Source organism: Mobula hypostoma, chromosome 12 (assembly GCF_963921235.1).
Source record: "Mobula hypostoma chromosome 12, sMobHyp1.1, whole genome shotgun sequence".
Classification (NCBI taxonomy): domain Eukaryota; kingdom Metazoa; phylum Chordata; class Chondrichthyes; order Myliobatiformes; family Myliobatidae; genus Mobula; species Mobula hypostoma.
This window is the reverse complement of record NC_086108.1, coordinates 85,090,168-85,103,553: the sequence shown is the minus strand read 5'-3', so window position 1 is coordinate 85,103,553 and position 13,386 is coordinate 85,090,168. Positions and strand designations below refer to the sequence as shown.

At 40.7% G+C, this 13,386-nt stretch overlaps 1 protein-coding gene across 3 annotated transcripts in view; it reads left to right on the top strand.

Moving 5' to 3' along the window:
• Positions 1-7,652: 7,652 nt before the first annotated feature.
• Positions 7,653-13,386, top strand: part of ptprfa (protein tyrosine phosphatase receptor type Fa) — a 364,603-nt gene continuing 358,869 nt past the window's right edge. For 2 of the 3 annotated variants that reach the window (XM_063064557.1, XM_063064555.1), the window contains exon 1: positions 7,653-7,979. The gene's annotated coding sequence lies outside the window, so the exon portion shown is untranslated. Of the gene's footprint in view, positions 7,980-9,454; positions 9,479-13,386 lie in introns of those variants that run through there. The other variant, XM_063064556.1, reaches the window with a different exon arrangement.

The following is a 13,386-nucleotide window of genomic DNA, read 5'->3' as shown; positions in this document are numbered from 1 at the left end:
ATTATTGTGTCTTTTGTGTTCTTTATTCTTATGGTGTTTTTCATGCTGCATCAAATCTGGAGTAACAATTACTTTGTTCTCCTTTACTCTTGAATATGGCAATAAACAATCTTGATCTTGAAGTGGTACAGGCCTGTTCCCTTTCAGTTTATCGCAGTTTCCACATTTTTGATACCATTTATTTGTTTTCGACATCGTATCTTAGCTTTGTCTCCCACTCTTCCAAATCAACTGGCAAATTTTCTCCCAAGATCTCACAACTGCACCAAAACAGACAATGTTTAACTTTCAATATTTCCTGCACTCGCTTACATTTACTAGCTATTTAATCTTCAATGCAACAATTTCAAAATAATTATTCTCATTGTCAAATGTTTCCATGCTTCATCAATCCTTACCTCTAGAAGCATTCTTGGCCTTATCTTCCCGCACAAGTCCCTTGCCGTTCCAACTTTGCCGCTTCCTCAATTCCTTCATTCCATCTGCTGTTTTCTCAGTGGCAGATCGGAAAGCTATTTCAGCTGCACAGTCCAATTTTCTCCAAAAATGCCTCCTCTTAGATATCAGAATCAGAATCAGGTTTATTATCACTGCCACATGACGTTAACTTAGCAGCAACAGTACAATGTAATACATAATCTAGAAGGAAAAAACAACATAGAATAATAATACAATAATAATAAACAAACAAACAAACAAATAAATAAATAAATGACAATATATGTATATTGAATAGATTAAAAATTGTGCAAAAAACAGAAATACTATATAATAAAAAAGTGAGGTAGTGTCCAAGGGTTCAATGTCCATTTAGGAATCGGATGGCAGAGGGGAAGAAATTGTTCCTGAATCACTGAGTGTTTGCCTTCAAGCCTCTGTACCTCCTACCTGATGGTAACAATGAGAAAAGGGCATGCCCTGGGTGCTGGAGGTCCTTAATAATGGACGCTGCCTTTCTGAGACACCGCTCCTTGAAGGTGTCCTGGGTACTTTGTAGGCTAGTACCCAAGATGGAGCTGACTAAATTTACAATCCTCTGCAGCTGCTTTCAAACCTGTGCAGGAGCCCCTCCCCTCCATACCAGATAGTGATGCTGCGCTCATTACTTCTGTAATCCCATCAAAATCTACTTATTGGATTATTCTTTTGTTTGGTTTAAGCTTATTCTTACCTGTGGAGAGTTTCAAAATATTGTATAACAATAAAAAATACACTCAGTGGCCACTTTAATAGATACGCAACTACTTCATCAGTCAAACGTGTGATAGCAATTCAACGCATAAAAGCTTGCAGGCATTGTCAAGAGATTAATTTGCTATTTAGGCTAAACATCAGAAAAGGGAAGATGGGGTCATTTTAGTATCTCAGAAACTGCTGGCTCCTGAGATTTTTATGCACAACAGTCTTTAGAGTTTACAGAGAATGATGTGGAAAACAGAAATATTATCCAGTGAGCATAGGTTCCGTGGGTGAAAAAGCCTTGTTAATGAGAGAGGTCAGAGAAGAATAGCCAGACTGATTCAAGCTGACAGGAAGGTGACAGTAACTCAAATAACCATGAGTTACAACAGTGGTAGAGCGAAGAGCATCTCTAAATGCTCAACACGTTGAATCTTGAAGTGCAGAAGACCACAAACATATACTCAGTGTCCACTTTATTAGGTACAGGAGATACCTAATAAAGTGGCCATTGTGTGTACATCTTGTTGCTAAGTGGCATATTTATGAACAAAATAGCTCAGAAAGTGACAGAAATACAATGGACTCCTTGTCCAAATGGATACAACGAACTAATGCAATAATACTGGTGACCACTTAACCAGGATGGATTCAGAGATAATGAAATATTCAAAGAAAATGTTGGAAATACTCAGCAGCATCTGTGGTGAAAGAAACTTGCGATACTCCAGAAGGCTGGCAACCTTTCATCGGAAGTGGTAACAGTTTTTTGATGCAGATGGGCGAAGAGAACAAAAAGGAACACCCAAGAAGGTGCAACGCATATCTGCTAGACGAACTTAGTGGATCAGGCAGCATCAGTAGGAAGAAATTGGCAATATTTCACGTTGAAGGCTGACAGTGGGGTGGTGAGATGACCAGCATAGAAAGAACTCTGAAGTAGGGAATCGTTTATTGTCATTCCCTTTTTATATGTTGTGTCTGAAAAAGAGTGGATGGACTAGAAATTACTGGAAATGACAGAAAGAAACTGAAAGGTGAAAGAGCAGAGTAGAGAATCAGTGAAAGATTTAGCACAGAGGAACACTTGGTCCATCATGCAAGAATAGCATGATCAGGCATATTAATGTGTGGCTGAGAGACTGGTGTAGGGGGCAGGGCTTCAGATTCCTGGATCATCTGGGCTTCTGGGGGAGGTATGACCTGTACTAAAAGGACAGGTTACCCCTGAACCCAAAGGGGTCCAATATCCTGGCGGGCACATTTAATAGAGCTGTTAGGGAGGGTTTAAACTAATTTGGTAGGGGGATGGGAACCGGAATGATGGGGTTGAGGAAGGGGAAAACAGAAATAAATCAAAGATAGCATGCAACAGTGATTATAGAAAGAATAGGCAGGAGGCGAGGTTTAATCATAGCCAGTGGCATGAGTTACAGGCCAATAGAGGAGTGCTGCAGTTAAAACAGAAAGCAACAAATACTGGATTGAAAGTGTTATGTTTGAATGCATGCAGCATAAGGAATAAAATGGACAATCTTGAAATTTATCTAAGATTGGCAAATATTATGTTGTGGCCATCTCTGAAACTTGGCTAAAGGATGGGTGCCATTGGGAGTTGAACATCCAAGGATATACGTTGTATCGGAATGTTAGGTTAGTAGGCAGAGGGGGTGGTGTGGCTCTGTGTATAAGAAATAATATTAAATTATTAGAAAGGACATAGGATTGGAAGGTGTAGAGTCTTTATTATTTGAATTAAGAAATGGGAAGGGTAAAAGGACCCTAATGGCAGTTGTATACAGGCCTCCAAACAGCAGCCGGGATGTGGATTACAAATTACAGCAGGAGATAGAAAAGACATGTCAGAAAGGCAATGTCATGATAATTGTTGGGGATTTTAACATGAAAGTGGATTGAGAAAACCAGGTCAGTACTGGACCTCGAGAGAGAACTTGTAGAATGTCTAAGGGGGCTTTTTAGGACAGCTTGTTGTTGAGCCCACTAGGGGTTCGGCTGTGTTGGATTGGGTGTTGTGCAATGATTCAGAGGTGATAAGAGAGCTTAAGGTTAAGGAACACTTGGGGAACAGTGATCACAATATGATTAGATTATGAGGACACTCAGTCCTTGTTTATTGTCATTTAGAAATGCATGCATTAAAAATGATACAACATTCCTCCAGAAAGATATCACAGAAACACAGGACAAACCAAGACTAAAACTGACAAAACCACATAATTATAACATATAGTTACAACAGTGCAAAGCAATACCGTAATTTGATAAAGAGCAGACCATGGGCACGGTTAAAAAAAAGTCTCAAGTCCCGATAGTCCCATCATCTCACGCAGATGGTAGAAGGGAGAAACTCTTCCTGCCATGAACCCCCCAGCACCGCAAACTTGCCAATGCATTGGAAGGACCCGACCGCAGCCGACTCTGAGTCCGTCCGAAAACTTCGAGCCTCCGACACTGAGCACTGAGCACCATCTCTGCCAAGCGCTTCGACTCCGCCCCGGCCGCTGAGTGACAAGCAAAGCCGAGGACTCGGGGCCTTCCCCTCCGGAGATTCTGGATCACACAGTAGCAGCGGCAGCGAAACAGGCATTTCAGAAGTTTCACCAGATGTTCCTCCATGCTCCCACGTCTATCTCCATCAAATCAGGATTGTGCACGGCACCCTACTTGACAGATAACAGATATTCATCACCGGAGTGGCCACTGCAAGCTGTGTCGCGCCGCCATCTTCTCCTCCTCCTTTCGAGTTCACATTGAAATTTGAGAGGGAAAAAAATAAAATGCAATGTGTCAGTATTTCAGTGGAATAAAGGAAATTACAATGGCATGAGAGGGGAACTGGTCGAAGTTGACTGGAAAAGGACATTTGCAGGAAGGACAGCAGAGCAGCAATGACTCGAGTTTCTGCAAAAAATGAGAAGAGTGCAAGACAGATATATTCTAAATAAGAAGAAAGTTTCAAAGGGAAGAAGGACACTACTGTGGCTGACAAGTGAAGTCAGAGCCAAAGTAAAAGTAAAAGAGAAGGCATACAAGGAAGCCAGAGCTAGTGGGAAGATAGAGGATTGCGGAAAGAAACTAAGAAGGTCATTAGGAAGGAAAAGATGGTGCCCAATATCCAAGTAGATACTAAAAGCTTTTTTAATTATATAAAGGGTAAAAGAGAGTTGGGGGTAGATATAGGACCAATATAAAATGACGCTGGAGCTATAGTAATGAGAGACGCAGAGATGGCAGAGGAACTGAATGCGTATTTTGCATCAGTCTTCACAGTGGAAGACGTCTGCAGTATACCGGACATTCAAGAGTGTCAGAGAAGTGAAGTATGTGCAGTGAAAATTATGAATGAGAAGGCGCTCAGGAAGCTTAATGGTCTGAGGGTGGATAAATCTCTTGGACCTGATGGAATGTGCCCCTGAGTTCTGAACGAAGTAGCTGGAGAGATTGCGGAGGCATTAACGATGATCTTTCAAGAATCGATAGATTCTGGCATTGTATCGGATGACTAGAAAATTACAAATGTTACCTCGCTATTTAAGACGGGTGGGAGGTAGCAGAAAGGAAACTATAGACCTGTAGCCTGACATCAGCGGTTGGGGAGTTGTTGGAATCGGTTGTTAGGGATGAGATTACAGAGGACCTAGAGGAACATGAAAAGATAGGCAAAAGCCAACATGGTTTCTTGAAAGGAAAATCCTGCCTGACAAACGTACTGCAATTCTTTGAGGAAATTACAAGCAAGGAGATGCAGTAGATGTGGTGTACTTGGATTTTCAGAAGACCTTTGACAAGGTGCCGCACATGAGGCTGTTTAGCAAGATTAGAGCCCATGGTATTACTGGGAAGTTACTAGCATGCATGGGTGGAGCATTGGCTGGTCAGTAGAAAACAGAGAGTGGGAATAAAGGGATCTTATTCTGGCTGGCTGCTGCTTACCAGTGGAGTTCCACAGGGGTTGGTGTAGGGACCGCTGCTTTTTAAGATGTATGTCAATGGACTACGGTATTAATGGATTTGTGGCTAAATTTGCCGATGATACAAAGACAGGTGGAGGAGCGGGTAGTGTTGAGGAAACAGATAGCATGCAGAGAGACTTAGATAGTTTAGGGGAATGAGCAAAGAAGTGGCAAATGAAATACAATGTTGGAAAGTGTATGGTCATGCACTTAGGTGGAAGAAATGAATGGGCAGACTATTATTTAGATGGGGAGTGAATTCAAAATGCAGAAGCTCAAAGGGACTTGGGAGTCCTTGTGCAGGATACCCTAAAGGTTAACCTCCAGGTTGAGTCAGTTGTGAAGAAAGTGAATGCAATGTTGGCATTCATTTCTAGGGGTATAGAATATAAGAGCAGGGATATGATGTCAAGGCTTTATAAGGCACTCATGAGACCACACTGGAGTATTGTGTGCATTTTTGGGCTCCTTATTTTAGAAAGAATATACTGACATTGGAGAGGGTTCAGAGAAGATTCACAAGAACGATTCCAGGAATGGATGGGTTACCGTATGAGGAACGTCTTGCAGCTCTTGGGCTGTATTCCCTGGAGTTCAGGAGAATGAGGCGGGATCTCATCGAAACATTCCAAATGTTAAAAGGCTTGAACAGATTCAATGTGGCAAAGTTATTTTCCATGGTAGGGGATTCTAGGACAAGAGGGCGTGACTTCAGGATTGAACGATGTCCATTTAGAACTGAGATGCAGAAAAATTACTTTAGTCAGAGGGTGGTAAATCTGTGGAATTTGTTGCCACGAGCGGCTGTGGAGACCAAGTCATTGCGTGTATTTAAGGCAGGGATAGATCTGTTCTTGATTAGCCAGGGCATCAAAGGGTATGGGGTGAAGGCAGGGGAGTGGGGATAACTGGAAGAATTGGATCAACCCATGATTGAATGGCAGAGCAGACTCGATAGGCCGAATGGCCTACTTCTGCTCCTATATTTTATGGTCTTATGTTTGTGCCAGTTAAAAAGATCTACACAGTCTCCCAGCAATAGGTCCATCCTCCTGCAATTCATTGCTCTTGGGGTACTTTTAAAATTTGTAAAGAAGTTTTCTCTTGAGTTTTACTCCATCCTCTGGATGGAAAAAAAATCCTCATCTCCTGTCTCAGGTTTCTTCCAATTATGGTTGTTGATTTCTCTGCTAAGAATAAAAGTCCCTTCCTAGTCACCCTGCCTCAGTTCCTTCACTTCTCAGCTTCTGCGCTCCGCAGAGTGCACCTGCAGCATTCCTTCCTTTCTGACAGCCAAGATTTCCAGTCTTGGCAACGTCACTTACTTCCATTGCACCAGTTTTGGCATAATCTTATCTTTCTGGAGACCACAATACTTTGCAGTGCAGTGGGCCAAACAGTGTGGGGTGCAGTTTTAGCCCAATCTTTTTGCTATATTTTATGCCTCAGGCAATAAACAAACGCCCTTTCAAATTACTGGATTGACTTATCCTTCTACATTTAAAGATTTCTGCCATGCACTCCAGTTCACTGTCCACTTTATATTCCCTTCAGAAGTTGTAGCTCTACCCAGGAATTACCTCACATTCCTAAGAATTAAATTCCATTTCCCACTTTTCTGCCCAACTGACCAGACCCACTTTTCTGAAATCTAAAGCTTTCCTTCTCACTGCTGAACTCAAAGTCGCTTTTTATATCAGCTGCAAACTTCTATATCATGCCCCTAACTTTGAGTCAAAAATATCAAAGGGAACGATTACCGAGGTCTATGGAACCCATTGGTAATGGCCTCCAGACACCAAAACATTGATCAAACTTCACCCTTTGCCTCTGTCACTTTCCCTCTAATCCTCCGGGTTTTTACTCTGGCTACATTGGCAGAAAGTTTATTACAATGTCTTAGTAATTTCCGCAGATACCACCTGTAATTTAACCACTTTAGTTTCTTTTCCCGATCGTGTATGTAGTGAAAATAAATCATATTCTTGTTTGCTAGATTTTCCAGTTTAACTTCATATTTTACTCTTTGCAACCTTTTACTCGTGATAACATGTTTTCATATTACAAGTATTGAAAAGAAAACAACTGAACTGCGTAAAAACGTTTTATAATCCCGCAAGCACCGATTAAAACTGCAGCACAATTCACAATGCTTCCACGTCTGGGGTGCTTTCTGTACTCATCGGTTCATAGACTATTTAAAGCTTGCACAAATCCAACAAGGGAGGCTTCCACTTCCATCGAATTACGCTTTCAGAATCTTCCGTCTACGCGTGTTCCCGAGGTCTTGCTGGCGGGATCTGTCACAGTAGCTGCATTGTTGATAGAAGGCGGTGCACGACATTCCCCTTCTGTACTTTGGCTGGAAACCTCTCTCTGCTGCTTCGTACCACCCCACCCCCGCCCTCCCAATCGTCAACCTGCGAGTGCGTTCGGTTCCGATGACGCCATAGAGCGGGCATTGCCGAAGTTTGCCGAAGGTACTCGGAGGGAGTCGGCGAGCGGCAGGCGACGGTTTGGCTTGGTGTCCGTGGAAAGTGTGTTAAGTAGCGCTCCGGAGTAAAAGAGACGCGGCTGGCGAGATTGTGTCCGCGCGGATTGTGTGTGCTTGCGAACGAAGGGGAGAAAACACACACACACATACGTACACGTAGAAAATAAAGCAAATAAACTTGTGAGCCAAGGAGAGTTTTAATTTTTGGGCGCGGTTCGAGAGGTGAGAGGGAGCCGGTGCCCGTGTGCCCTGGCTCGGAGTTACGGGCATCGTGAGCCGGGCAGCTGGACATTATGAGCCGAGCTGGGGGAGACTTGAGGCGGCCGTGCGCGGTGAGTACACAAACACGGAAACTCGAAGAAGGGCAATTTCTAAAAAAAAATGCTGGAGTTTGACTTGAGTTTCGTGAATTTTTTTTGTTGTTGAATCCGCAAACCCTCAGGTGAAGCCGGGCTTTCGTTTTTGTCCTCGGCTCGATTGCTGCAGCCTGTTGAAATGTGTGCTTTTATCCCTTTTTTCAAAAATATAAACAGTCTATTGTGGGAAACTGATTTATTTTACTTTAGATGTGCAGTATCCATCGCAGAATGGTCATCAAGTAGATTTGGCCTTGGTTTGTTTTATTTTTCTTTCTTTCAACAATGAAGAAATTGCCAAAACTCCGCCGCCTGTTGAAAGCGAGAGAATCGAGACGGCGATGGAAAATTTGGTAAACTTAAATTGGAAAAACAAAGGGAGTCCCAGCAATCGGTACTGTTTCAAAATAACGAATTTTACCTGCGGGTGTGTTGAGACTGAGAGTCTTTTTGCTGGCTTGATTTGGATTGTATTAGAATGAAGATCGAAACTGGAGACGATCTTTTGAATTTTTTTTTGTCTTTAACTCTATTCTCATGTTAAGCAAGTGGGTATGCATCGTTTTGGCATTTTTTTCGCTCTTGTAATCGCGTTGACTAAGAGCGATCGGATCATTTTTGATTTTTATTGTTGAAGCATTGGCTTCCGACACCAAAGTAGTACAACATCGTTTCTCGGGACTCTGGATTGTTTATCGGGATGAAAAGTATGCCATTGATGTTTTTTTAAAAAAATTCAAAAGGACCTGGCTGGCTTTCCGTTCTGTAGTAATTAAGTGGCTTCGACGAAAGATATATTTGAAAAGAATGTTGAAATAAAACTAACAGCATTTGGAATCGAGAAAAACTGCAGCGAGTATAATTTTCTTTCACCGACTGGCAATACCTATTCTTCCTTTGGAGCTCTGGATGATGAGGATTGTAGAATCTCATGTTATTTTTAAATAACATAGGCAAAGATTTGAAAAGCGAGCTTCTTGGGCTTTAAAATACAATTTAAAAGACGTGTCGCCTTACGAAGTGTGAAGACTTTTTGGGGTGAGGGTTTTTAAATTTTGTATTAAAATTGGAATTGATTCAAGATTTTGAAGCTAAGTGAGCATTTAAACGCATCTTTCCCCATTTCCCTTATAAAATGCGAACGGAGGTTTCCTTATTCTGATTTCATGTTTAGATTTGTTCAGAGCTTGGTGTTCTTGTTCTTTTTCTCTTTCCCCGTTGAATTGCGAGTCTGTTTCAAATGGTGGCGTCGGTTTCTCCGTAGAGACCTAAGAGAGCGAGTGAACTTGATCCGCGAGGTTGTGCAATCCTGAATCAATGTATCTGATCGTTTGGAGACGCTCCTTATTCGGAGATTTGAGCCTTTACCAAAGATTTATCCCGTCTTCCAAAGGTTAAACTATGCCTATTTAAAAACAGTCGCGAAGAGTGTCTAAAGACGGGTTGGTTTGTTTTGAGAATGCACGTTGGTTTTGGTAAATGATTTGTGTTTTTAGATTAAGACGACTTCCGGTTACTTCTAAGAAAGTAATTAAGTCAGCGATTAATTAATGTGTTGAAGTCTTTGGTGTGTTCTGTCGTTCACATTTATTCAAGTGTTTAAGGTAATCGGGAATGGTTAACACGAAAGCATTGTGTTCTGTCCATCAACACTGAGCAGCCTGGTTATACTATGCAATACGATTCTACTTTGGTTATGAATTCTGACATAACTCTTTATGAGAATGATCAACTAGTATATAAGAATATTTGCTGAATATGCAGCCACTCTCATTCTGCAGTTTAATTTCATTTTTGGTACTTATTCAAATACAGACATACTGTCTTTATTTATATACTTGTCAAATATATGCTGCGTATAGATGGATCAACATCGTACTTCTGTCGTATGTTAAGGCTCCATAATTGTATTGAAAGCTGTATGAAAATTTTCTTGAATTACTTTTTATCTATCAATTAAACATTTTGGAGCATTAAGTATTGATTTTTGAAGCTGATTTTCTGCAGTGGACTTTTTACTGTAGGAGCCATCTTGTTCTCAACTCATTGCAATTATGTTTGACTTCTATCAAGGTTGCCAAGTACAGCAATTGATCAGTTCTTCAATAAAAATTGCTTGAAAGAGGGATGATATCTCAGGATTTCCATTTTCTTGAATATTATTTTTCAAATTTTCTAATCCTTTACTAGTCCTGTTGATAATGTCTACCTCTCCCCCCTCCCCCCCCAATGACCTGGTGAAAGGTGACATACAGTTAGCCGTACAGATTACTGTGCTCTCAACTTCGATATTGTGATTCTAAGAGAATGGTATTGTTTACTGGAGGAGGAGGAGATTTTCCCACCCTACCCCCACCTTCTTTATAGGGCCTCTGTCCCTTCCCTCTTCAGTTCTGATGAAGGGTTCCGGCCGAAACGTTGACTGATCGTTTCCATGGATGTTGCCCGACCTGCTGAGCTCCTCCAGCGTGTTGTGAGGAGGAGATTATGTCTCTTTTGTTCTGATGTAGGTGCCATGCTCTTCCTCCCACTCCCCTTTCCTTCACCTTTCTCCCCCACCCAACTGAGATGCTTCTTGGTTAAAGCCCGAAGATCTATGATCTTAATATACTACGTCACTAGTGAATTTCTTAACAAAAGTTTAGTACTCGCTAACTAAAACAATTTGAATTTTGCAGATGGTAGTTCTTAAGTTCCACAGAAGTCAAATTTTTTAATTCATTCAATATTTCCTCAGTGTTACTCATGTGTTCTTGAAGCTGGGTAAACATCAGTAGTGGTGCATTTTAATACAGGTATTGCATACTGTGAGTTTTGGATTCAAACTTGATTACAGCAAACTATTCTAGACTTGATCAGCTGAAAAGCCAACTGCTTTCTTGCAATTGAGTCTTTATCCACACACCTCAATTCCTTTATTATTTATTTTGGTGCTTTCCTGTGTATCTGATTTGTGTTTTGTGATCTTTATGGACTTGTTGCACAATGTATCAGCCAAAAGGTTGCCTAGGATTAAGTTCTCCCTTGTGTTATGGGTATCGTTAATATTTATTGTCAATATAATACTGGGAAATTTGAAATCATATCCTTCCCTTTTTTCTATCTCTCTTGGCTTTGGTCTCTAGTTCAGTAAAATTGTTAGGCCTCAGTTCAAGTTAGTTAACCACTGGTTGAGTTTGTGACCCTGGTATCTTCTTTATCTCCTATCTCATTGATTGATTGCTTCCATTTATAAATCATCTTTTGTCTCTGCTGCTACTTCAGCTCATCTTCTGCCAAGACCACTGTATCCTTCATTACTAGTGCAATCTTTTGACTTAATCATTTCAGTACTTTCTCTGCTGGCATTCCAGCTCAGTCACAGCTTGGAAACCAATAAAATTACAGTTGCTGGAATCAGAAATGCTTGAAGAACTCAGTCAAGCAGCATCTGTGGAAAGAGAAACTAATTAGCATGCTGCTAAAAGGTCTTCAGTGTAAAGTTTTCCACCCTCTTAAGGTGCTGATAAACTTCTATTTTTAAAGTTGCTATATTTTGGATCTACTTCTTTCAGGAATGGTTTGTTCCATTGTTCATGTGTGGGTTCTTTGTATGGATTAGTTTGAATCATTGTTATTAGATGAAAGCTACCGTAGATTACTTAATGTAATCCAGTATCTTGTTCAATTCTGGGGCAGCTTGTCGTCCTTCCTGACCTCTTGTTTTACTCTTTGTTGTCTAAGGTATGGGAACTTTGTCTTTGAGATGGACAGAGTAATCAAAAAGTGCTTGTCAGCAAACTTTTAATCTTTGTTCACATTTGGTTCCTATTCCTTTTGCATGATTCCAACCTAGGAAGTGGCAACCAGGTTTTACTTCCATTGAAAAATATTGGCAGGATGCAAGTTTGAACAATCCATTCTTTTATTGGAGAGATGCAGAGAGGGATGCAGAAAAGTGTTTGATCTTGAATATACTTCCATTGTACTCTGATCTACCATCTGCTATGTGGAAGATGTTCAGATATGTCCTGTCCAGGAAAGGACTAATGCAATTTAGCTTCCTAATCTGTCCATCCTTAGTTATTGATGAAAAGATGGAAGCCTTGGCTTTGCCAGGATTACTCTGTTCCAGGTCTCATTGTAGCATTGGTCTAAACGTAGAGCAAAGAAATGATTTTAAGGTACATTTGACTGTGACATCAAAAAACCTTGGTACAACTGGAATAAAATGGCATCGGGGAAAGCACCCCAGTGGTTGGGGTTGTACGTTGTGCAAAAGAAGATGGTTGTTGAATGCATTTCAAGCTAGCCTCTGGGCATCATTGCAAGAGTCTTACAGGGCAGTGGTTTTGAGCCAAACCATCTTTTGTTTAAGTAATGACAATCCTTTTATTCATCTGTAAGAACTGAGGATGTTTGCTGTTTGTTGTACATTATTTATTTTCCATTCTCTGTTTCTCAGAATGAACTTGGAAGATAGTCAGGCATAGGCTGATGAATGATAAGTGCTTTGCACCAAGGAGCAAATGGACTTATTTCTATGATCTCAAAACAAGTGGCTGATAAGCTAGTTTATGTTGGTTTAAATTTTTCAAATGCTCCAGATTTAAGGAAGGTTTGATTAGATTGGAAAATAACAACTGTAACTTCTTTATTCGAAAGAAATAGAGATAAAGCAAGAAATTGCAGGCCAATTAGTGTAACATCTTTCTTTCACTAGGAAAATGTTGGCCTCTAAATAAAGGCATCTTTTTCAATCAGGTCAAATATTGGGTCATTCCAAAACTGGTTATCTGGGATTTAGGGACAAGTTCCGAACTTTCAAATGTCCCTTAAAGCTCTTCATGTTTCATGTCCTATTTAGCTGTGTTTTAATGGAGTCAGTGTGAATATCAGTTTTTAAAGCCTGAAGAAGTTTCATAGAGACCACTTGAATAATGAGTGTCTGGACAGCAATTAGAGTCTGGATGTTAATTACGCCTTTTGAATTAACTCTTGCCTATGGAAGTTTGATCAATATTTGGGTTGTAGGGTCAAAGTGTCTGTTGCTAATGAAAATAGGTAGCAGTTCAGGATGGTGATGGGTTAAAGTACAGACTGAAAATATGATATGAATGTTGTGGATTTATTGGGCCATATGCAGGAACTAGCCGATGAACAGGCCTGTTTTTCTTAGCTTACTTTGCATGACGCCTAGTAAGTTGTAGATCAAGTAAATATGGTGTCCTTCAACAGTGTTTCTGGGATTTGTGTGCACATGCTAGCAATCTTGTAATTCCTGAACTGAGGCAGGCAAAATATTAGAATAATGAATTCATCAAGGAATTACATACAGAGAAAAAAAAGAGAGGGAAACAAATGTTAGAGTAAGAGAGCATGAGAAAGGGACAAAGGGAGATAA